A 22684-nucleotide genomic window follows, 5' to 3' on the forward strand; every position below is an offset into this window, starting at 1 on the left:
CTGATGAAGAGGACATGCAATTGTTGGTGAAGATGAAGTGAGCTTGGAGCAGAAAAGTATAGGAGATGAGACATTTACCCAGTATTGGGAAAAAACAGAGGGAATGGGAATGTGTCTAAATTGTATAAAGTATGACAGGAGCCAGAGGAAAATCCCCCTGGAGTTTGGGAATGGTTGTGTAAAGTGACTAGGACAAAAAGGCATCAAGTTACAGGCTTCTTTGCTAGCTGGTGCTCTGAATGGAAAAGACAGAGGAGTACTTAGAAGTCAAGAGACAGAAAGACGGAATGAATGGAGGGGCTAGACAGGGTAATCTTCCCGGGAAAAGGAGGGCATTGGAAGATGGAGTGCCCCAATTAGCAAGACAAGTCCCGAAGGGGGGGGGGGTACAGTTCCTGAAGCTGATCTGCTTGTGAGTCGGATTGAAGAGGACCGGGGGTGATTTTAAAGGTATCCCCAGCAGACCCCCTGGTTCAAATTAAGCTGGGGAACAAAGAGGTGAAATTTTCAGTTGATACTGGAACCACTTATTCTGTACTTAACTCCTGCAAAGGAAATTTTAGCCATGAGACTGTCTGTAAGTGGTGTTGGTGCTACAGGGAAACAAGAAAATCGGCGGCTTCTAACAACCCTTAAAATTTAAGTTCGGAAAGCAATGGATGACTCACCAATTTTTATATATGCCTGGTTGCCCAGTACCCTTGATGGGAAGGGATTTATTGAGCAAATCAGATGCTCAAATAACTTCTAAAGTTGGCAAAGGAGCTAGAAATACAGAAAAAGGAAAACCCTGAGAGAACAATACTGCAATATGTAGATGGTATTTTGCTGGCTGCAGAGACTCAAGGAGAGTGTCTACAGATCATAGAATGCTTTGGGTTGGAAAGGACCTTTAGAAGTCATCTAGTCCAAACCCCCTGCAGAGAGCAGGGACATCTTCAACAAGACCGGGTTGCTCAGAGCCCCCTCCAACCTGGCCTTGAATGTTTCTAGGGATGGGACCTCCACTACCTCTCTGGGCAATCTGTTCCAGTGTTTTACCACCCTCACGGTAAAAAATTTCTTCCTCCTATCTAGCCTAAACCTACCCTCCCTTAGTTTAAAGCCATTACCCCTTGTCCTATCGCAACAAGCCCTGCCGTAAATATTTTCCCCATCTTTCCTATAGGCTCCCTTTAAGTACTGAAAGGCTGCTATAAGGTGTCCCCGGAGCCTTCTCTTCTCCAAGCTGAACAGCCCCAACTCTCTCAGCCTGTCCTCATAGGAGAGGTACTCTAGCCCTATGATCATCTTTGTTGCCCTCCTCTGGAACTGCTCCAACAGCTCCATGTCCTTCTTGTGCTGAATGCTCCAGAGCTGGACACAATACTCCAGGTGGGGTCTCATCAGAGCGGAGTAGAGGGGCAGAAACAGCTCCCTCGACCTGCTGGCCACGCTTCTCTTGATGCAGCCCAGGATATGGTTGGCCTTCTGGGCTGCAAGCATACATTGGTGGCTCATGTCCAGCTTTTCATCCACCAGTACCCCCAAGTGCTTCTTGGCAGGGCTGCTCTCAATCCCTTCATCCCCCAGCATGGATTGATACCAGGGGTTGCCCCGACCCAGGTGCAGGACCTTGCACTTGGCCTTGTTGAACCTCATGAGGTTCACACAGGCCCACCTCTCCAGCTTGTCCAGGTCCCTCTGGATGGCATCCCCTCCTTCTGGTGTGTCAACTGCACCACTCAGCTTGGTGTCACAGAATCACAGAATGGTAGGAGTTGGAAGGGACCTCTGTGGGTCATCTAGTCCAACCCCCCTGCCAAAGCAGGGTCACCTACAGCAGGCTGCACAGGACCTTGTCCAGGTGGGTCTTGAATATCTCCAGAGAAGGAGACTCCACAACCTCCCTGGGCAGCCTGTTCCAGGGCTCCGTCACCCTCAGAGGGAAGAAGTTCTTCCTCATGTTCAGACGGAACTTCCTGTGCCTCAGTTTGTGCCCATTGCCCCTTGTCCTGTCACTGGGCACTACTGAAAAGAGCTTGGCCCCATCCTCCTGACACCCACCCTTCAGATATTTATAAGCATTTATAAGGTCCCCTCACAGCCTTCACTTCTTCAGGCTGAACAAGCCCAGCTCCCTCAGCCTCTCCTCGTAGGGGAGATGCTCCAGTCCCCTCATCATCCTCGTAGCCCTCCGCTGGACTCTCTCCAGTAGCTCTTCATCTTTCTTGAACTGGGGAGCCCAGAACTGGACACAGTACTCCAGATGGGGCCTCACCAGGGCAGTGTAGAGGGGAAGGAGAACCTCCCTCGACCTCCTGGCCACACTCTTCTTGATGCACCCCAGGATCCCATTGGCCTTCTTGGCAGCCAGGGCACACTGCTGGCTCATGGTTAACCTGTCATCCACCAGGACACCCAGGTCCCTCTCCACAGAGCTGCTCTCCAGCAGGTCCACCCCAAGTCTGTACTGGTGCATGGGGTTGTTCCTCCCCAGGTGCAGGACCCTGCATTTGCCTTTGTTGAACCTCATCAGGTTCCTCTCTGCCCAACTTTCCAGCCTATCCAGGTCATCTGCAAACTTGCTGGGGGTGCACTCAATCTCAGTGTATATGTCATTGATGAAAATATTAAACAGCACCAGTCCCAGTACAGACCCCTGAGGGACACCACTTGTCCCTGGTGTCCATTTGGACATCAAGCTGTTGACCATTACCCTCTGGCTGCGACCATCCAGCCAATTCCTTATCCACCAAACAGTCCACCCATCAAATCCATATCTCCCCTATTTAGAGAGAAGGATGTTGTGGGGGACCATGTCAAAGGCCTTACAGAAGTCCAGATAGATGACATCCATAGCTCTTCCCTTGTCCACCGATGAAGTCCCTCCATCATAGAAAGCCACTAGGTTGATCAGGCAGGACTTGCCCTTGGTGAAGCCATGCTGGCTGTCTCAAATCACCTCCCTGTCCTCTGTGTGCCTTAGCATAGCTTCTAGGAGGATCTGTTCCATCATCTTCCCAGGCACAGAGGGGAGGCTGACAGGTCGGTAGTTCCCAGGGTCTTCCTTCCTACCCTTTTTGAAAATGGGCACAATGTTTCCCTTCTTCCAGTCACCAAGGACTTCACCTGACTGCCATGACCTTTCAAATATCATGGAGAGTGGCTTGGCAACTCCATCAGCCAATTCCCTCAGGACTCTGGGATGCATCTCGTCAGGTCCCATAGACTTATGTATGTTCAGGTTCCTCAGGTGGTCGAAACCCTGGTCTTCCCTTACAGTGGGAGGGGCTTTGCCCCCCCTGGTCCCCATCTTACAGTCCATCAACTGGGGAGGGGCGAGGAGAGAGGTTGCCAGTGAAGACTGAGGCAAAAAAGTTGTGGAGTACCTCAGCCTTCTCCTCATCTGTTGATACGAGGTTGCCATTCTTGTTCATTAGGGGGGTTACGCTTTCTTTAACCTTCCTTTTCTGGCTGACATACCTGCAGAAGCCCTTCTGGTTATTCTTAGCATTCCTTGCCAAGTTCAGCTCCAGCTGAACAGACTATAAGTCTCTTGAATTTCTTAGGACAAGGAGGATATCAGGTATCAAAGAGCAAAGCCCAGGTGGGGAAGAAGACTGTAATTTATTTAGGTTTTGAGAGCTCACAAGGACAGCAGAGACTTGGAGCTGACAGAAAAGAAGAGATCTGCCAAACTCCAGATCCAAGAACTGTATGAGACCTAAGGGTGTTTCTGGGTATGGTTGGATGTTGCAGACTGTGGATTCTCAACGATGGACTACTGGTAAAATCCCTCTATGAAACTTTAAAGGGGTCAAAAGACAATCACCTACTACGGACTCCTGAATGCCAAGTAGCCTTTACAGACTTTAAAAAGGCTTTGATGTCAGCACCTGCATTGGGATTGACTGATTTCTCTAAACCTTTTGAGCTCTTTGTACATGAACGACAACATCTTGCCCTGGGCCTGCTGACTCAAACACTGGGAACCTGGAGAAGAGCTGTGGTGTATTTCTCCAAACAAGTAGACAATATCACAGAATGGCAGGGGTTGGAAGGGACCTCTGTGGGTCATCTAGTCCAACCCCCCTGCCAAAGCAGGGTCACCTACAGCAGGCTGCACAGGACCTTGTCCAGGCGGGTCTTGAATATCTCCAGAGAAGGAGACTCCACAACCTCCCTGGGCAGCCTGTCCCAGTGCTCCGTCACCCTCAGAGGGAAGAAGTTCTTCCTCATGTTCAGACGGAACTTCCTGTGCTTCAGTTTGTGCCCATTGCCCCTTGTCCTGTCACTGGGCACCACTGAAAAGAGCTTGGCCCCATCCTCCTGACACCCACACTTCAGATATCTGTAAGCATGTATTAGGTCCCCTCGCAGCCTTCTCTTCTTCAGACTGAACAAGCCCAGCTCCCTCAGCCTCTCCTCGTAGGGGAGATGCTCCAGTCCCCTCATCATCCTCGTAGCCCTCCGCTGCACTCTCTCCAGTAGCTCCTCATCTTTCTTGAACTGGGGAGCTCAGAACTGGACACAGTACTCCAGATGGGGCCTCACCAGGGCAGAGTAGAGGGGGAGGAGGACCTCCCTCGACCTCCTGGCCACACTCTTCTTGATGCACCCCAGGATCCCATTGGCTTTCTTGGCAGCCAGGGCACACTGCTGGTTCATGGTTAACCTGTCGTCCACCAGGACACCCAGGTCCCTCTCCACAGAGCTGCTCTCCAGCAGGTCCACCCCAAGCCTGTACTGATGCACGGGGCTGTTCCTCCCCAGGTGCAGGACCCTGCACTTGCCCTTGTTGAACCTCATCAGGTTCCTCTCTGTCCAACTTTCCAGCCTGTCCAGGTCACGCTGAATGGCAGCACAGCCATCCGGTGTATCTACCACACCTCCCAGTTTGGTGTCATCAGCAAACTTGCTGAGGGTACATTCTAACTCTTCATTCAGGTCGTTGATGAAGAAGTTAAACAAGGCTGGGCCAAGTACTGACCCCTGGGGGACACCACTTGTTACCAGCCTCCAACTAGACTCAGTACCGCTGATGACAACCCTCTGAGCTCTGCCATTCAGCCAGTTCTCAATCCACATCACCGACCACTCATCCAGCCCACACTTCCTGAGCTTCCCTAGGAGAATGTTATGGGAGACTGTGTCGAAAGCCTTGCTGAAGTCGAGGTAGACAACATCCACGGCTCTCCCTTCGTCTACCCAGCCAGTCATGCCATCGTAGAAAGCTATCAGTTTGGTCAGGCATGATTTCCCCTTGGTGAATCCATGCTGACTACTCCTGATAACCTTCTTTTCCTCCACTTGCTTGATGATGGCCTCCAGGATAAGCTGCTCCACCACCTTTCCCGGGATGGAGGTGAGGCTGACCGGTCTGTAGTTCCCTGGGTCCTCCTTCTTGCCCTTTTTGGAGACTGGAGTGACACTGGCCTTTCTCCAGTCCTCGGGCACCTCTCCTGTCCTCCAGGACCTCTCAAAAATAATGGAGAGTGGCTCAGCAATGACATCCGCCAGCTCCCTCAGCACTCATGGGTGCATTCGATCGGGGTCCATGGATTTGTGGACATCCAGATCGCTTAAGCGATCCCTCACACAGTCCTCCTTGACCAAGGGAAAGTCATGCTCTCTGTGGGCTTCTTCTCTTACCTCTGGGGCCTGGGATTCCTGAGGGCCTGCCTTGGCACTGAAGACTGAAGCAAAGAAGGCATTCAGTAGCTCTGCCTTCTCCGCATCCTCCGTCACCAGGACACCCGCCTCATTCACCAGCGGCCCCACATTGTCCCTAGCCTTCCTTTTACTACTGATGTAGTTGAAGAAGCCCTTCTTGTTGTTTTTGACATCCCTTGCCAGCTTCAATTCCAGGTGGGCTTTGGCCTTCCTCATCGCATCCCTGCACGGTCTGACCACATTCCTGTACTCTTCCCAAGTGGCCTGTCCTTCTTTCCACATTCCATGGACCTTTCTCTTCCACCTGATCTCCGCTAGAAGCTCCTTGCTCATCCATGCGGGTCTCCTGCCTCCTTTGCTAGATTTCTTTCTCAGGGGGATGCACCGCTCCTGAGCACGGAGGAAGTGACGTTTAAGCAGCGACCAATATGGTAGCAGCTTTATACGAGATGGAAAAAAGATGGCCGGATACGCAGTGGTTATAACTACACGGGTAATAGAGGCTGGGGCCCTACCCATTAACACGTTGGCCCAGAAGGCAGAACTGGTGGCACTGAGACAAGCCTTGAAGATAGCTGAAGGGAAAAAGGTAAATATATGGACTGTTTCAAAGTATGCATTTGGGATACTTCATGCATACGGGCTACCTGGAAAGAAAGAGGACTGTTGTCAACTCAAGGACCACCTATCAAATACAAGGAAGAAATTCTCCAACTTCTACAGGATATTCAAAGACCTAAGGAAGCGGCAATAATGCACTGCAAAGCACATCAATTCGGACAAAGCGCAGTAAACATTGGTAATCAATCGGCTGATAAAACTGCTAGAGAGGTGGCTGAACAAAGAATCCTTGCATTGGTACCAATGAAACAGGTGAAGCTCCCAATTCTGAAGCCTATTTATAGTGAGACAGATCAACAATTGGCATCATTGTTAAAAGCAACCACAAATGACAAGGGTTGGTTAATAACCCCCACAAAACAAGTCATTGTTACACTGCAGGTAATGACTGAAATTGTAGAAGAGAGACATAAGGAAACACACCGGGGTGGTGAGGCTATGATTGCTAGTCTTCAGTATTTGATTATATGTGTAGGGATGACTGGGACAGTGTTATGGGTTTGCGTGGCAACGTTTTGGTAGCTGGGGGGCTATAGTGGTGGCTTCTGCGAGAAGCTGCTGGATGCTTCCCCCGTGTCTCAGAGCCGGCTGGCACTGGCTTTATAAGACGGACCCGCCGCTGCCCAAGGCCAAGCCAATCAGCAACGGTGGTAGCGCCTCTGGGATAACATATTTAAGAAGGGGAAGAAAAAAACTGCAGTGAGATGGCAGTTGAGAGAGAGGAGTGAGACAACGTCAAAGAAACAACTCTGCAGACACCAAGGTCAGTGCAGAAGGAGGGGGAGGAAGAGGTGCTCCAGGCGCCAGAGCAGAGACTCTTCCCTTGCAGATCGTGAAGACCATGGTGAGGCAGGTTGTCCCCCTGCAGCCCATGGAGGTCCACAGTGGAGCTGATATCCACCTGTAGCCCGTGGAAGGGACCCCATGACGGAGAAGATGGATGCCTGAAGGAGGCTGTGACCCCGCGGGAAGCCCATGCTGGAGCAGGCTCCCAGCAGGACCTGTGGACCCATGGAGAGAGGAGCCCACGCTGGAGCAGGTTTGTTGGCAGGGTTTGTGACCCCCTGGGGGACCCATACTGGAGCAGCCTGTTCCTGAAGGACTGCACCCCGTGGGAAGGACCCACGCTGGGGCAGTTCGTGAAGAGCTGCAACCTGTGGGAAGGACTCACATTGGAGAAGTTTGTGGAGAACTGTCTCCCATGAGAGGGACCTCATGCTGGAGCAGGGGAAGAGTGTGAAGAGTCCTCCCCCTAAGGAGGAAAAAACGGGAGAGACGTGTGATGAACTGACCATAACCCCCATTCCCCATCCCCCTGCGCTGCTCAGGAGGGAGGAGGTAGAAAATTGTGAGAAAAGTTAAAGCTCGGGGGGGGGGGGGGGGGGGGGTTGGGGGGGGGGTAGAGAAACAAGAGTGAAGTTGAGCCCAGGAAGAAGGGAGGGGTGGGGGGGAAGGTGTTTTAAGATTTAGTTTTATTTTCTCATTATCCTACTCTGATTTGATTGGTGATGAATTAAACTCCCTTTTCTCCCCAAGTTCAGTCTGTTTTGTCCGTGACAGTAATTGGTGAGTGATCTCTCCCTGTCCTCATCTCGAGCCTCGAGCCTTTCATCATATTTCCTCTCCCCTGTCCAGTTGAGGAGGGGAGTGATAGAGTGGTTTTGGTGGGCACCTGGCATTTATCCAGACCAAACCAAAACAGACAGTAAAGTCTGTAATAGCAAAATGCCCTATTTGTTTTAAAAAAATAATCTCATAAATAGGAAAGGCCACCCCCAGGGACCACTAGGCAAGGAAATTCCCCTGGAGATTACTGGCAAATTGATTTTTCTGAGTTACCAAAACAAAATGGTTATAGATATCTTTTCGTATTAGTTGACACCTGCTCAGGATGGCTGGAGGCTTTCCCTTGTCGCACCAACAAAGCTAGGGAAGTAACCAAGCTATTGCTCAAAGAAACAATACCAAGGTTTGGGGTACTGATAGGAATGTCCTCTGATCAAGGCCCACATTTTATGACAGATATAGTCCAACAGTTAAGTAAAATCCTTGGTGTCAAGTGGAATTTACACACCCCATGGAGGCCTCAATCGAGTGGGAAAGCAGAAAGAACGAATCAAACCCTGAAATGGCAAATTAGTAAAATATGCCAGGAAACTTCTTTGAAGTGGCCACAGGCCCTTCCATTAGCTCTTTTGAGAATCAGAATACAACCAAAGTCTAGGAGTAAAATTAGTCCTTATGATATATGGAAAACCATATCCAGCACCACTGATCCCAGGGGAAACACATGTAAAAGGGAAGACAGATTTAAAGTTATATCTGATTTCTCTAGGAAAGGTCCTTGCAGCTCTCCAACGACACATCGTTTTGACAGGACCACTCACATTGGACACTCTTGTCCATCCTTATCAACCAGGAGATTTTTTGTACGTAAAGACGTGGAGCTCTGAACCAAGATAAAGAACTTGAGAAATCCATAAACTGTTCAGTGAGCCAACTCAGACTCAGGCCACATGCATAATGACTATGCAAATATGATAATTAGTTCCAGGAAATAGAATAAATATGTATGAACATTCACAGAAACTTAATGCACATGTAGGTAACAGGGTGATATAAGCTTGGAGTGAAGCAACATACAGCATGCACGTTAGATAGAGTGATCCCCTGTGCATCCAGCACTGCAATAAAGTGAATGCCTGCTTCTTAATGATACATTGGTATCAAGAGGTTTATTCCCAATTTCGGTGACACCACCACTACCCAAAGCTGAGCCAATCAGCAAAGCTGTTAGCGCCTCTGTGATAACATATTTAAAAAAGGGTAAAAACGCTGCACAGTAAGGGGGGGGGCATGTAAGAAACAACTCTGCAGACACCAAAGTCAGTGAAGGGGGAGGGGGAGGAGGTGTGCCCAAGCAGAGATTCCCCTGCATCCCATGGTGAAGACCACAGCGGAACAGGATATACCCTGAAGAAAGCTGCAGCCCATGCTGGAGCAGGCTCTTGGCAGGAACTGCAGCCCATGGGGAGGACACGCTTGTACTGGTTTTGGCTGGGATGGAGTTAATTTTCTTCATAGCAACTTGTATAGTGCTGTGCTTTGGATTTGTGACTAAATCAGCATTGATAACACACTGGTGGTTTAGCTATTGCTGAACAGTGCTTACACAGTGTCAAAGCCTTCTCTGTTTCTCATGCTGCTCAGCGAGCAAGTAGGGTGGGGGTACACAAAAAGTTGGGAGGGGACACAGCCAGGACAGGTGACCCCAGCTGACCAAAGGGATATTCCATACCAATAACATCATGCTCAGCAACAAGAGCTGGGTGAAAAGAGGAGGGGGGGGCATTCAGAGTTATGGCATTTATCTTCTCAAGTAACCGTCACCCATGCTGAGGCCCTGCTTTCCTGGAAATGGCTAAACATCTGCCTGCCAATGAGAAGTAGTGAATGAATTCCTTATTTTGCTTTGCTTACATGTGCAGCTTTGCTTTACCCATTAAGTTGTCTTTATCTTAACCCACAAGTTTTCTCACTTTTGCTCTTCTAATTTTCTCCCTCATTCCACTGTCAGGGTAGTGAGTGAGCAATTCTGTGGTACTTAGCTGCCTACCGGGGTTAACCCACAACAGCAGTCCTTTCCTGAAGGATTGTAGCCCATGAGAAGGGCCCACGCTGGAGCACGGGAAAAGCGTGAGGAGGAAGGAGCAGCACAGAGCAACCATTACTTATTGACTGCAACCCCCTATTTCCCATCCCCCCTGCGCCACTAGGGCAGAGGGGAGGAGGTAGGAGAGTTGGGAATGAAGCCGTAAATTTGAGTCTGTTAAAAGGGGGTAGGGGAGGAGGCGTTTTATTTTTTGCCTTTGTTTCTCACCATCCAAATCTATTTTTAAATTGACAGCATGTTAAGTTCATTTTCCCCACGTCAAGTCTGTTTTGCCTGTGATGACAACTGGCAAGTGATCTCTCTGTCTTTATCTTGACACACAAGCTTTTCCATCTTATTTTCTCCCCCTGTCTTGTTGAGAAGGGGGAGTGAGAGAACAGCTGGGTGGGCATCTGGCCAAGGTCAACCCACCACAACATAATTTAGTTAAACATTCATAGAGCAGTTATCATAATAAGTTAGTTCTGGATGCAGTGGAAATATTAACCTACAAACCCAGTTACTCAGGTTTGTCCTGCAAGAGTTGTATTAGGGAATGGCTATTCTAGAAGAAGAATCTAAAGAAGTCTATAAGAAGATAAGTATATATACAATATATTATAAATCACCTACTTGGGAGAAGGTGGAGGGGGGAGTTGTATGAAGATAATGAAGACTGTTCTGGAAAATAAATGAAATCCTTACAAAAACTAAAAGTAATCTATGCGATTTGAGAATACATACTTACCATCAGTTTTTATAAGGGAAGACATAAAAATTCCCAAATCTCCTCTAAAAAGGTCACTACTATAAGAAAAAATTGTTTGTTGCTTATATGGTAAAAACACATTTAAAAAATTATGGGCTATGAATATGAACAGCTACATTATAAATGGTATTTTCTATAGTTTGTCTTTTTTAAATTTCTGCTTTCTACTTACTTTCCATTACTCAAAAAAAAAAAAAAAAAAATCAGATTTTAACCTCCAAATTGCAAACCTTCAATTTCTGAGTCTCAGATCTTCTCTCTTGCATCTTTGCTTCATCATCTTTCCTCTAAACTCTCCAGTTTTGGTGATAGTTGCTAGTTTACTACACTAATACCTCCTTATTGCAAAAATAACTGAATTGATAGTCTAATGACATCATACTAATTTAAAGGTTGTTCATACAAGTGCTTAACTCCCACTTAAATTAACTGAATTCACATGCTGAAAACTAAGTGCTTGCTTAACAACTTCCCTAAAGACAGACAGACCTAAATACCTGCTTCAAATACACTTTATAAATGCTTTTTAAGTCCCCAGTTTAGAAAAATATGCCACATAAATGATGATTCAAATATAAACATAAAGTTTTTTTTATTGGATATATCATCTTCACCTACTAACACACTTTGCAGTGAGAATTCTAATGTTAGTGATACCACAGAAGAACACATTCTGAAATGGACTGAGCTGGAAGACACTATTCACATAGTCTGACTTGAGAGACCCACTTAACAAAGACTTTTTCAGAATGCAACACCAAAACATCCCAAGTCAAGTGAGTAACATTAAAGTAGTTTATATTTCCATACAATGTTCCCTCAGCACAGGAAAGACATGCACCAAAAATTAAATTTGTCTGTCAGTTTTATACAAATCTTCACAAAAATTTCACAAACATTTTTGAAAAAAGTTAGAGTTTGATTTAAAATAGCCAATTTTCTTGCATTTAGCAAATAAATGTTTTTTTTAAGTCAGTATAGGATTTTATATCAATATTCGTCTCCAAAAAAGTTAGAAAAATTGTCTCAGAACATTTGTTAGCTGAACCAAGAGAAGACAAAAGAAAAAATAAAAATAATTAAACACTGACCATGTATATTTTGGAACATAAAAATTGTCTAAATGAGATTAGCTGATACTGCAAGCTTCACAAAGACACAAGAACCCCTACAGTAGGCAGTTATGGAATAACCTCTTCAGGGGAGGTCTCTTTCTAACTCCATTAGTTTGACTTATATCCCAAAGTAGAAGAATTTTGATTCCTTAAAAAATATTTGTTTGTTTGCTTATTTAGCTGGTGACTTTTAGGAAGTCCTACAATGGATTAATTTACAAATCACCTTAGACAAGCATTAAATGTCTTACTTAATGCTCCATTTAATGATTATTTTCTGTTTTGCCTCATAGTACTATGCTAAAAAACATGACAGCCAGTCTCATTCTAGACAGCTTTATTAGTTTTGGTACCAGAAGCATTCTGAAGTACCTTTGTTTTACAAGGGGCTTCCTATTTCTGAGGGACAAAAAGTTCCTTAAATTCAAACTAGCTTATTATGAAAAGAAAACCATGACAACTGTTTGTACTCTTGTGTTATTATTACATCCGACATGGTCGCTCTTAGAAATTCAATCTACTACTGTTGCTAGGACTCAGTTGCTGTGCAACCTAAAAGGTATGTGGTGCTTTCAGGTTCAGAAGCATTAATAAATCTGTAGGCCTCCTCATACATTTCTGACCAATTTGCTTAAAGAGCTTAAAACTCTTCTCAAATAGTCACCGCACACCTCCAGATATATTTTTTAAAAGGGTTATACTGATAGATTTTAACAATTGCACTGTTTTTTGGCTGGGATAGAATTAATTTTCTTCATAGCAGCTTGTATGGTTCTGTGTTTTGGATTTGTGACTAAAACAGTGTTGATAACACATCCATGTTTTAGCTATTGTTGAAGAGTGCTTATGTGGCATCAAGACCTTTTCTGTTTCTCACACTGCCCTGCCAGCAAGCAGACTGGGGGTGCTCAAGAAGTTGGAAAGGGACACAGCTGGGACAGCTGACCCCAACTGACCAAAGGGATATTCCATATCATATGGCATCACACTCGGCAATAAAAGCTGGGGGGAAGGAGGAAGAAGGGGAGAATATTTGGAGTTATGGCACTTGTCTTCCCAAGGAACCATTATGCACGATGAAGCCCTGCTTTCCTGGGAATGGCTAAACATCTGCTTGAAGATGGGAGGCAGTGAATTAATTCCTTATTTTACTTTGTTCGTACACACAAGAAAATATTTAATAAATATTAAAGCAGTACATATTATCTTCACTGCATTCTAACTGAAAGCAAACAACAAAAGTTTTCCTTTAATTTGTCATTTAGGAGGACAATTAAAAGTCTGAAACACCAAGAAACCTCAAAGTTAATGTTTCAACAGCTAAAACAGCTGCACAACATGCTCTATAGCGATACTTTCTTTTACGCTCCCAAAGGACAAGATATCAATCTCTATATTTTGGACCACAAATTAACAACCTAAAAAACACCTTAAAAATGGCAGCATGATGCTTCATATTTACTTTTTATATCTACATATGCCCAATGGATCTTCAAGTTGACTCTAAGATGCTTTTGTCAAACTGCGTTCTTCTGGTTTTGCTCATTATTTCCAATCATAAAGATTCTGCAGGCCAAATTAGATATCTACAAATACCTCTACAGGATCAGTGTTTTCAATAATATTTTAGCAAATCCACTGGAGAAGGGCTAAGAAATCACACACAGAAGTAGTGAACGATATGGCTTTTCTCCAGTAAGTTGTTCTATTACCAATCTACATGATTAATAACATCTATAGGAAATAGGAAGTCTGGCTTATGCTTTTTGCTCTTTAAATGTACCCACATCACAATAGATGGAGTATAGGGTGTGGATGTTTGCTGATTGGCCAGATGTCTATTGCCAAATGGAATATATAACACCTGAGCACTGACTGCCTTTTCTTCAATAGTAGCATAAATTTAGTCTTACCTTTCCCCAGATAATTATTCTCATGAAATCTGTGTTTTTGAAACTTCTACCCCTCTTTCAAATAAGATGGAGGGCAGTATCACAGAAACTATTTCCTTAAGAACACAAGAATAAAAAGATGTGTCAAAAGTTATCGGAAAGGCTAAGATAAGTAGTCTATACAATACCCAGTTTGTGCACCTCAAAACATTTCATATTACTTAGCTGAAGTTTTCTACAGGGACCTCAGAAAAGAATAACAAAATGAAGATTGCTCTGAAAGCAAAAAATTGGGGGAGGGGGGGGAGTAAATTTCTTCCTAAGAGAGCATTCATGAATGAGAACTTTTTTGTAACTGGTATTTTGTTTCTTCTCCAGAATTCATAAGCTTGCAATGTTTTTTCTAAAGCAAAACCAAACTTTTTTTTTTTTGCCTCTATTAACATAATTGGCTTATAAGACAAACCATAAAGAGAGTTTGCCTCATCTCCTGCACTTTTACTATTTAGCCTTGTAAAGAACACAGTAGTAACTCAGAGTCCAGAATCAAGCACCCATTTCCATCAACACAGGCAAAAATATAAATATAGAGTGAATAAGTACAGTAATTGCTACTTTTAATTTCTTTCAAGGACAGATCACTGCAACATTAAAAGCTACCCTATTGACTGTGATCTCAAAAGTGATGGAAAACAGCTTGGAAAACAGTCTAAAATTATTATATCTACACAGCTACAGTTAAAGACATGTAGATACACTATACTGTAAAAACAGTTGTACTTAAAAACTAGCTAATGATTATCTGAACTACATTTTACAGTCTTGATTTTTGTTAGATCTAGTTTCTACTGAAAGTAAGTGTTTTCCTCTGTGTTGCTCAAGGATATACTAGAGACAGGAGGGACTTTAGCAAAGAGCAGTTGCAATGCCGTCCAAGTTCAATTGTTCCATAAGTAACCCTTTGTTAGTACCATAAGATAGTCCCTTGAATGTAACTAAAGTAAATGAAAATTCTGCAGACATAGGTTTGTTCATATAAAACAGAACACAGCCTCAATCTGTTAAGTTTGGTGAGACAGCTTAGTTGAATAAGTATTCCTCACATGAGGTAATTCAACCAGAACCAGACCGTACTGAGATTAAAACAGCACTCCCCCCTCCACTATTATGGAGTATCTCCCTCATCTGTGAGACTAGCATGCTTCTACAGTACAAATTGTCCAAGTTCATTGCTCCCTTTAGTCTTTTCCACTCGAATTCCTTCTCAGCATCAAAATTTTGAGTACTTGATGCAAGTACATAGAGCAGGCTTTGACACACATGTAGATGCTCATTCTCTCTAAACAGCTGTTTCACACGTACACGATAAAGATCTACCCAAAGCGAAATGGATATTGCCATCTACACTTAAGATTTTTTAACATTTTCCAGCATAAATGTGTTTATATTTTGGTGTATCTGTACTAAATTTATTCTTTTTCCGGTGGGGCATAATGTCAATCACCCAGAACTTTCAGGAAAATTAAATTCTCTGCAGTTCCAAGAATAGGGCATATTGAAATAAATAAATAAATCAGCCACCTGTATTTAAATGTATACATAGATACATATAAAAAAAATAACATATATATTTTAACATAGATACTAAAAAAAACCTGAAAACAGCTACTCTAATACTAAGTTGTAGTAAATTCCTGATTTTTTTCTGGTAAATTTAATGTGGCAAAGGGTTATCACACCAAAAGAGATGTCAAGCCAGGCACAGAAGCACTACTATATCACAAAGGGGGCAGGCTTTAATATGTTCTGCAAAAATCTAAGCAGATGTCAACTGAGCACACTTACAGATAATTTCTAAATTATCTAAAAAAATAATTGAAAAACTTCCTCAGATTCTCCTACTTGTCAAAAAGGCGAGTTCCTCAACATGATTATTTTCACAATATGTTTGAAGATGTTTTAACCAATCTTCAGGTTGCTGGTGTGAAAAACAGATCCTAAACTGCTGAATAAGTGTTCTTTTTAGTCATTTACAATTGGCTGAAGGCGCCTTCTTCAAAATAAATTTTAAATGTCAATTTTGCGTATATTGAGATGAAGCAGGTAACACGTACACCCCAAAAGAAAACAGATTAACAAAAGAGTAACTGCAGCTCAGCTGGACATACTTCAGAGATGTCTGATATACAATGCTTCCCAGCCTTGCCACATCCCACTACCTCAACTAAACTGTGAAACATTAAACCATGTGGAAGCGAAGCATCTAACAAGGAAAAAGAAAGAATAGTGGACAGGAAACAATTAAGCAAAAAGGAACCATACTGAGGAGATTAACAAAGATTGAAACTGAGTGCCAGCAAATACAGAAAACAGAATTATAAAATGTACATGAACAGACAAAACTATCAGCAATAATAAAAAAGCAAAATAGGACTAAAAATTAAATTGCAAAAGCAAAGAAAATGTTGACACAGAAAAGATTTAAAGACTGACATTTAGTTTAACTTCTTATCTAGAAACAAAATGAGCAAAATGTTCCAAGGATGTTCTTTAGCTTCCCCCCATTATCTGAATTCAAAATATCCCTTTAAAAATCTGTCTTCCATTTCACAAGCTTGTATCTGCATGTTAGTAAACAGTAATTCTAAAAAACGAATCATTATTATCCTAGTACAATATTACTTTATAGTTAGCTTAAAATTAGGTTTAATTCAAAAGGACTGATAATGTGATAAAACAAAACAAAAAGGAATCACCGAAGATAAAAATATCCCTGTTTTGCGCCATGTAAGTATGGGTGTAAGAGGCAACTAAACATTTCATCATGGCACTAAATGTTAGAGAAAGAGAGAGAGAAACTAGAGTAAATCCAAGTAAAGCAATTATACAGGATTTACCCATGGGATTTATGTTAAGAATCAGTGAAAAAAACACTGCCTAAGGGGTTGGAAAGAGCTGGATAGTTACACTGTATCAGTGTTTTTCTTCTTTTAAATTAATTTAAAAATAGGTTAAAACCCACAGTAGATATGTTCTGTCATTGTTTTTCTACATAGCACTTTTATTAGGTAGCAGAAAGACACTGTGTTCATAAGAAAGATAACGTGTACATTTTTTGTAATGAGGTGCACTTCCTAACACGGTATAAGCTAGGGTTAATAGACTACGAAATTATTTTAGAACATCTACTGAGATAATACAACTTGATAAAGAAAATGAATGACAACAGGAAACCATACGGATCAACAACATGGCATGGTTGGACCACATTAATTAATAAAACGTACCCAGGTAGATAGTTCTTATTCCTATGGAACTATACATTAAAGACTTCTTTAGCTCTTCAGAAACAAATATATTTCTAAGAAAGTAAGACAAACACACAACGTTGTGTGCTCTAAATATGCACAAATCCTTTGAGTTTACTGAAAAATTAGTGGTTTCTATACTAGTAGGTTAAATTCTACAAGTAGTATGAGCTGGAGAATTCAAAAAGGCTCTGAATCAGTGCATGAAAAATAATACAATCAAATATTCCATGTAGAACAAATATGTTTTTAAAATAAAATGAAAATGTTAGTTGATGAGAACAGAAAGTTGGGAATTCAGAAGTACAGCCATAAGATTATATTATAAAATTAAATTACACTTGCAACCAGATAGCTTGGTTTACGGAAATGACAGCCAACTACACTGAAGGATTTTATATAGTATCAATTAGCCCTTCAACCTCTACTATTAACTATCACATCTTCAAGAAAGTTTTAAAGGATCTCTAACCCCTCTGCTATGTTACCCACTGGCCTTCCCCATTGATATACAAGATACTTTGGAACATTACAAGTACTGCAGCATGTCAGATAACAACTTCCAATAAAAAAAAAACGATAAATACGCTTCATAATAAACAACCACAGGGCATTTTACATCATTTTTTCCCCTTCGGAAGTGATGTGTCTTCCCACATTATAAAATGGGAGGGTAGAAAGGCCGAGGAAGAGAAAGCGCTCAAGGCTCCCCCCTCCCCCCTCCCCCTCCCCCTCCCCCTCAATCAGTAGCGAAGCCCAATGGAGCAGTTCCAGCCTGGATGTTGCAAGGAGGGAGGAGGTAAAGGTTGGGGCGGAGAAGGAGGAGAAGAAAGGGATAGAAAGGCGGGATTGCAGGCCTGTACAGAACAGCTACATTCACCTGAACTGTGGAAAGCTGTGGTGTTGTTCTTGCTGGTGGTGGCTGTTGTAGGTGACGATGAGGAAGGAGATGGAAAGCAGCAGAAAAGCGGTTGTTGTTGATGAGTAACAGTCACCAAGACTACGGTGACTATGGCGCTTGATTCACAAGGCAACAGTTGCTATAACTCACAAAAGAGAGAGAGCAAGCGAGAGAGGAGGCGGCAGTGGCCCATCCGAAGAGACCCGGAAGAGGCAGGACCTTCCGTATGACGGGCAGCTTCTAGGGCTGGAGGGGAGGGGGATCTGTTTCCTCAAGGGGGAAAGAAAAGAAGGTTGGGAGGGACGTATTAACTCTTCCACCTCGCTAAGGGGGTTCGAGGGCGCATTCAATCCCCAACAAGCAAAGTGGCAATAGTATGACAATGGACTATCCATGTATGTAAGATCACACTACACCGGAGCGGGCAGAGAGGGAACCTGTAGTGGTGTCTGTTCAAATGAATAGCAACCGCCAGGACGAAATCCGAGCGGGAGAGAGAAGAGGGGGTGTGGTCATATCTGCATATCTGTCTCCCGCGTGGATCATGCTCACCGACATCCTGACGTCACATCCGATTAGCAACTAAGATAAAGGGGGGTTTTGTGCAGGGATCTCCGTTCAGTGGTTTGCTTTGCTTTTCCACTCTGCTTGCTTTCTGCTACTTGGAAGCAGTTTAGAGTGAACAGGAAGTTCTACTTTGTGCTCACTGCTTGTCAACTTTTTCACTTCTTTTTCCATCAGAAAATGGCAGTGAAGAGCTGTTGATGGATGGGGTATTTGTTAACTACTACTATTTAAAGTAGGTGAGACTGTGGCAGCAGCTGTACTGCCCTCACTGGCAAAGCTGAATGTTTTTTGTAACTACTGTATACAGTTGGCCTGCTGGACTCAGCACATGCACAACCAGCATGTGCATTACCAGCTGTCTTGTGCCAACCTTTCCCTCCAGCGATGTTCCTCATAGACCCCCTACCCTTCCTCACATATGCCTTTCCTTAGAATGCAACCTGCTTCACTTCTGTTCCTTCCCTTGACGTGCGGAAACAAACTCCACAACTCACAAAGAGTTATAAAGCAGGTATGTTTATTACGGCGCCGGGTGCAAGGGGGATCGCTCCTTCTAACTTGCACACCGAGTCACAAAGCGTGCACCTATTTATTGCAAAGTTTATCTAGGTGGGCTGGATTATTACAATTAGTCTTGGGAATAAGCGTGATTATTATAATTATTTCTAAGGATTTATTATCATACTCCGCCCCTCTCTAGCACCTGCGCAGTGTTGTCTGGTGGTCATTTGTGGGGGTCTTCTGGAGGAAGGCTCGTAGTCCTCCTCGCGAAGGCTTGTAGTCTTCCTCGCTGTGTACTTCATACCTTTGGCTCAAAAATTCCTGAGTTGTCTGTGTTGGCTGAGTCCCAAACTGCAGAACCGGTTTCAGCTAGAGGGATGCTCCCTATAGGCCATAAATTCCCAGTTAGCAGTCCTTATCCATCCCTGTTTCCCTTCATCTGGCTTGCAGCAGTCCTTGTGATTTACATTTGAGCTCTCAGAAGTCCTTGTTAGCAGGCCATTTGGCAGTGGTTAACCTTTGCCTCGACATGGCTGCAGAGCTATATAACAAACTAAAACTAAAGCTATAGCGAAATCGTACTAAATGTCAGTTTCCCACATCACCCTGAACACACTTCATTCTGCATTCTGCCACCAGGGTGATGCACTTCAATTTCCTTTCCTCATCCTGTTTCTCCTTCATCTCCCATATCACCAGTGATTCTCTACTGCTCTAGCATCATGGGGCTACAAGGTATTGAGGATGACTGAGAGGGTGGTTGGTCACTGGAACAGGCTCCCCAGGGAAGTGGTCACGGCACCAAGCTTGTCAGAGTTCTTGTCACAGGTTAAAGCAGGGCAGCAATAAACTGAGCGGCAGATGCTGTCTATTAACCCCCACCTGTCGCGGCTGGATTAAGGACTCGTCATACGATCAATATGATCAGACAGTTTATTGCGCTACAAACCCGTGATTATATAGATAATTTTCTTCTGTGCCACGTGATAGCTATTAATATGATTGGTTATACTTAATTTCCACGCGCTGATCATGCGGCCGATATCTCTTCTAATTGGATCAATGTCCTTGTCTGTGCTCTGCTAGACTCCTCCTAGACTCTGCCTTAAGCTCCTGCTTTTCTCGGCTTCTTGCGGTTTCTTCAGCCGTTTAGTTCCTCATTCTTGTGTTGAGCCAGCAGCTCGTGACCGCAAATGTCCTTCGCATGACTTCGCGGCCTAGCCGAGCTCGCAGCCTTGACATGACTACTGCTACAGATCCGCAAGACTTAAGATAAGGGTATCTGGAGGGCTCACCAAGTGACCATTATTTTCCAGATACCCCACAAATCCCCCTTTTTGTTTTTGAGCCATCCAGATACCTTGCATCATTTTTGCCAACAGCCTCTTTATACATTGCAAAGCACAACTAAATATCAATAGCATAACAACAACCATAATTACCAATGTTATTCCTTGGCGTACCAGATCTGCAAGCCATCCTGAGATCCCAAGATGCCTCAGCCAATCCATAAGGCCAGACTCTACCTGTACAGCGTTCAGATTTTTTCGCAAGTCTGCCAATTGCTTATGGATGGACTGCGAGTGATCACTCAGGTTCACGCAACACATTCCCTCAAAATCTTCACAACCGTGACCATGCGCTAGTAGCAAAAAATCTATTGCTGCTCTATTTTCTAAAACTGCGTGCCTTAAACTGTCTAAATCTTCTGTTAACTCAGATATTATTTTCGACGTTATATTCATTTCTTTTGCAACTAAACATGCGAGCTTTCCTATGCCGGTTAATGCTTTTGAAGCTGCTCCCCAAGGTAATAAGAGTGACAACACAACCCTTTCGGCCCTCTCATACAAAGTTAGATTTCCGTCACACTGGGGTATTAATTTTCTCAATGCTCTCTTTGCTCTTGTGTGATTTTTCAAGACATTCATTGGAGGTGCAAACATGATTAGTTTTCCAAAATAACATGGACCTCCATATGCCCTCACAGGTATCTCGTGCCAAGTTTTATCTCCGCAAATCAAAAAATATCCCGGAGGAATGGCTTTTGCCAAATTATTAGTCCATGCTGCTAGAGTACTAACTTGATACTCGGAACCAGCCGAGTTATTACAAAAATCCCCTCCACTTTTCATATAATCATATTCCACTTCACCTTTTGCATAATCATAATATTTATTCTTACTTGTTACATTTGTCCAACCTGTTAAATTGTGCTGCCTAAACCTGTTTATTCCTTGTTTATAATCCCCAAGGTGGAAACATGAATAGTTTCCATTCATGGAGCCCAACAGATCAATTTCTTGGGGGTCCCAAGGTAATGACACATTTAGATAATTGATTACCACGATCGCAGCCAATCCTCCCAACGGCACTCCTGGCCGAAACCTGCTTCGTATGTTTTCCTCGTATTGCATCTTTGCCACTACCGTGTCGTTTAGCCCTATCTCATTCGATACCCATTGAATACACTGAAAAGTTTAAGCCAATTTTGTTATCCTTATGTAGTATCGTCAACCATGGGTGGAGTCGCTTCTGGACTCTCGCTTTGAACTTTGGTGGGCTCACCTTGTTTCTGGGTCCTTTCCTCTATCCAAGGCCTTACCCACCTTGCTGGTACCCAAATTGGACCGTTCTCTGCAAGGACACACACATAACCTCTGCCAGTTAATTTTACCTCTACAGGCCCCTTCCATTCTCTTGTGATTAAATCCCGATACCTAACCTTCACTGGACTAGACTGCTGTGGATTAGTGTCTGATGATAATTGGTGTACTATGATCGGTGGAGAGATCCGACCCTCCGTGAGGCGTAAGTAATTCAATACATAAAGCGCTTTTGCAACGCGTTCTGCTGGACTGCCCATTTCTCCCCCTTTTTGTTTTCACAACAGCGCTTTCAACGTGCTGTGTGCACGTTCCACTATTGCTTGTCCCGTAGGGGAATGAGGTATCCCAGTTGTTCTCCGAATCCCCCATTGTTGGCAGACTTGCAAAAGTCTTCGAGATATAAGCAGGCCCATTATCTGTTTTGAATACCAACAACAACTGCATAATAAAACACATTACTGCTGACACATGCAACTTTCAACAATTATGATCAAGATTGTACATACATATAGGATCAAATATAATATGCATGAAACTTAATTGCCTGGATTTGACTCAGGTCGTTTCCCACAGTAGCAAGTAGTAATTACAGCAAAAGTGGAGTATGTGTCATTTTTCATATAGATACTGAAGTATTGCCAGGAGATTTCTAATGCAGTCCGCTCAGACCTCTTTGGAAACCTGAAGGAGTCTCGGCTTTGCCCTCCTGGCAGCCGGGCTCCGCGCCGTGCCTCTAGTCCACCCGGGTCCAGAAGAACTGCATTTTAAAACAACTTTTAATTACAACTCCCTGTTCTTGGTTGCAGAACTTTGACTCAGGTAAAGATTTCTCACTAAAACATCAGCATTAAACAACAGAAAAGATGCTTTGCTTAATGAAATCAAGAATTTTTTCTTAAGTCTTCCAAAACTCAGTACAACACATCAATAGTCAGTTTAATAAGCCTTAAATTTATATTAATCACACCAAAAAAAGTAACTCTTTAGTGTGGTATTTACTATGCTAGTATTTACATTATGCCCTAGTTCAAGTCACAAAAGGCAGCCTGTAAAGAAAAAAGCCAATGGAGAAATCCTCGTGTATACTGGAGCTG

The 22684-nt window shown here is 43.7% G+C and overlaps 1 protein-coding gene across 4 annotated transcripts in view; it reads right to left on the reverse strand.

Annotated features, from left to right (window-relative positions):
* LOC142358782 (transcription factor RFX3-like) overlaps positions 1 to 18049 on the reverse strand; it is a 177883-nt gene extending 159834 nt beyond the window's left edge. For 2 of the 4 annotated variants that reach the window (XR_012766501.1, XR_012766500.1), the window contains exon 1: positions 17893 to 17977. The gene's annotated coding sequence lies outside the window, so the exon portion shown is untranslated. Of the gene's footprint in view, positions 1 to 10557; positions 10607 to 17892 lie in introns of those variants that run through there. The other 2 variants (XM_075446520.1, XM_075446519.1) reach the window with 2 other exon arrangements.
* Positions 18050 to 22684: the final 4635 nt, after the last annotated feature.

Source organism: Opisthocomus hoazin, chromosome W (genome assembly GCF_030867145.1).
Source record: "Opisthocomus hoazin isolate bOpiHoa1 chromosome W, bOpiHoa1.hap1, whole genome shotgun sequence".
Taxonomy (NCBI): domain Eukaryota; kingdom Metazoa; phylum Chordata; class Aves; order Opisthocomiformes; family Opisthocomidae; genus Opisthocomus; species Opisthocomus hoazin.